Genomic DNA, 3,932 nt, shown 5'->3' with positions numbered 1-3,932 from the left:
ATATGATGATAAATGGTGGGGACAAATGGAAAATTTCCATCCTTAGCAAAAAAAAAAAAAAAAAAAAAAAAAAAAAATTTTTTTTTTTTTAATACAAAATAGAAATTCTACATTTCTACTCTAGCCTAATCTAAGTGTACATGTGTATGAAATTCTCTCCTAGAGATTTAAACCCCGACTCTTGCCCCCCACACCCCACAAAGACTTATACTTGTAGAGTGATCACTGCACCAAGGGTACGCAGTGATTTTCTTCCTTTTTTTCCCCTTATACCAAAAGCACATTAATGTTCTATACCCCATTTTGGATGCAACTGCTAATTGCCATCATTCTCAAGAAGAATTTCTCGAGTTTCTATTATAACTAAGTCTGTAATGATACTTTTAGAACAAATGAATAAAGCCACTAGTAACAAACTCAAGAATAAAGGTAAAGAGCCATATCATACAATGCAAGGAGTCAAAAGTAATCAAGTGTATTGTTTCCACCATAATGTGGATTTCTTGTAGTTGTAAATGTTTTTTGTTTTTTTTTTTGGTTAGTAGGGAATTGTATGCAAATGTCAACATTTTTTGAATTGAGGTGAGGGAATTGAGACTTGAAAGCCTGAGAAACAATTACATCAATGCAAATGCAACCTCTAAAGTCCGGACAGCAACTTCTAGCACCCATTAAGACCCGAAAAAGACTATTGCTCACCGCAAATAGCGTTATACTTACCAAAAAGACATACCACGCTTGATATCACTTTTTTTATATTAATTGTTTTGTTCGTTTCTTATAAAATGTTTTTAAAAATATTTTTTAAACTAATATCTTTAGAGTATTTGTTAACTTTTCTCTACTTTATTTTTTGCCAAAAGACAATAAAATTAAATAATAGTATTTATTTAATTTCATATTATTTTCTTCATTTGAAATCTATTTTTCTTACTTTTTTTTAGAGGAAAACAGTTCTAAGCATTTAAGGATAGGATAATTATTTTAAAATAATTTTTTACTGATTAAACTTTGGGGCTTTAATTAAAACTTGTACTATGAGATAAATAGACAATGCATTATATTGGCCATTAGATTTTTGTTTTTTTGGGGGGGTTTTAGGTGGGGGGCCTTAATTAAAATGTCTAGCGGCAAGATAGATAATATTAAATTATTTATATGGGACCTTCTTTCATTTAGGGTATATTTGGTACACTGAATGTAAATTACATTAGGAATATTAATCTTTATTACTAGGAATATAAAATATTGTAATGGAATAACTATTACTATTCATAAGTTTGGATGTTACATATGGAAAGCTTGTAAATGATGATGTATAAGGAAACTTTATATTTTTGGAAATATATTAATTTTAAAACCTATTATATGTATTAAGGAATAGCTATTACATCCATTTTAAAGAAGAATAGCCATTCTTCAATTTAAAGAATAGTTATTCCAATGTAATAACTAATCCATGTAATAAAGATGCAACCAAATGACTGAATTGCTATTATACATGAATAATTATTCCATTACAGGAGCTATTACAACATACCAAACGCACCCTTAGAATCTTAGGACATTACCTGAGTAACCAAATGGTTTAATCAGTCCTACTGGGAAACAATTATAGTGGTTTGAAAACAAAAACAAAAATAGTTGGACCAATCTAAATATATATATTAATGGGTAAAGTTTAGAGAAAATCCAATTAGGTTCTATAATTGAAGTTCAATTTTGCGCCATATGTCTTAAATTATTTATTTTTAGAGAGTTTTATTTCTTAATTTTTGAGCCAATTATAGGACCACATCATAAATATTCATTCAAGTGAGTTATCGAATACAAAAACCAAAAAGTTTAGAATTAATGAACTGTAAAAATTTAAGGAAAAAAAAAAGTGCTTCACAATATCAAAAATTAAGAATTCATAAAAAGAATTAAAAAAAAATGGACAATTTACATTTTCTACCTAATAATATTCTTACTTGAATTTCTAAAGAGTTAACAAAATATAAAAATGACTATATATCAATAGTATTTAAATTATATATATATATATATGAATTATACTATGCATCTTAATGTATATCTTTTAAGTATATTCATGCATATGCAAGGAGTTACAAGCTAGTCTATATATATAGTTAAAACCAAAACTTAGAGAAAGTCCAATTAGATTCTAAATTGGAGTTCAATTTTGTGTCATGTGCCCCATCTAATTTTAAATTTTTATGTCAAGTGAATTATTAGGTACAAAAGTTGAAAAGTCTAAATTCAATTAGATTTTAAATTATATTTCAATTGATGTTCAATTTTGCACTACATGTCCTATCTAATTTTTTAATTTTTGTGGCAAGCGAATTATTAATTGGGTGCAAAAACTGAAGAATCCAAATCCAATTAAATTCTAAATCATATATATATATATATATATAACGAGAAATCATTACATATTTTAGAGATTCACGACTTAAAAAATCTGTAAGTTGTAACTCTAATATCAGTATAATTTGAACTTATATATGTAAATAATTGTGATTATTTTTTAAATGTACCTGTGTCTATATACGAGGTTATACACTAATTAAAAAGAAGAAGTAAGAGTCGAAGTGATAAATCGGTTTTGTCAATGATAGAAAGTGATGTTATTTGTTTTCATCAAATCGACATCGATTAGGGTGAAAACGATAACAATAACTGGATCATGATCTCAAGGCTCTAACTTTGACATTGCCATCTAAATCTCCCTTAGAAGTTACTACCATGGTTGATGCGGAAAGGTATTCATTATCGTAGATTGCTCTATCTAAATCTCCCTTAAAAGTTACTACCGATGTGGAACGATATTCATCATCGTCTATTTGATTTTCATTATGTGAATGAAGTGTCTTCACCCTTCGATAACTTCATCATTTGATGGGATGGTACCTTCACAAAAAGCAGGGGCCATATGATATAGGGTGGGTGATGATGCCCGAAACGGCTAAGTTTCATGAAGGCTTTTTGACTTCTTTTTTTAAAGAATTCAACAAATACAACAAAAAAAATAGTTTCAAATTGACTCTCATTTCAAATACTTGCCAATTGGCACTATGTTTGATGCAACTTGTATTAGTTTTCTTCAATATTTCAATAATTTTGTCAAAAACTTTGTAGGTTAATTGGTTGGTACCACTTAGTGTTTCTAACTAAGACATCCATGATTCAAATTCCACACTCCCAACAATCGATGTATAAAAAAAATTCAATAATTTTCCTTATAAAAAATTATAATCTTTAGTATTCTATTTTATAAACAAAATAGAAAGACAATAAGAGTAGTATAGTAATTTGATTATACTATATTTGTTTACCAATTTGAAAATAGCATGATATAATGACTCATGTATATAGAATTTTAAATATAAAAAATGATAGACATGTTTTATGCGTACTCAAGAATGCAAATATTGTTTGATTAATAAAAATGCAAACATCCTTTAATTTTTTTTTTTAACATCTTGATTTTTTTTTCTTTTGTTAGACTTTTTTTCAATTGTTGCTCTATATTTGAGCAAGAATACCATATTTTAAATCAATTGTATTTCATATGAATTTTAGAAAAATGACATAAAAATTTTATTATTCTTAAATAATTAATGCACCACTTAAAAACTAATATAAAAAATAAATGCATATATCCTATTAGTAATCTTTTTAATTACTGTGGGGCCAAACGATTTGGCAACCCCGGCCCATTTCATAATGAGCCCAAGGCCCATGCCGAGGAGGAAGGAATGTCCGAGGACGAACAAAGAAAGCCCAAATTGCCGAGGAACATCGTCGAGGACGATCCTGTCCTCGGTCAACCAAGATCATAGAAGGGAAGAGCAGCACGCCACCTAAGGCAGCCTTCCAAAGCATTCCAAAATGAAGGACGAATACAATGGACCAGCCATGGGAGC

The sequence above is a fragment of the Quercus suber genome, unplaced genomic scaffold (assembly GCF_002906115.3).
Source record: "Quercus suber isolate HL8 unplaced genomic scaffold, Cork oak 2.0 scaffold_44, whole genome shotgun sequence".
Classification (NCBI taxonomy): Eukaryota; Viridiplantae; Streptophyta; class Magnoliopsida; order Fagales; family Fagaceae; genus Quercus; species Quercus suber.
This window is presented reverse-complemented; position numbering follows the sequence as displayed.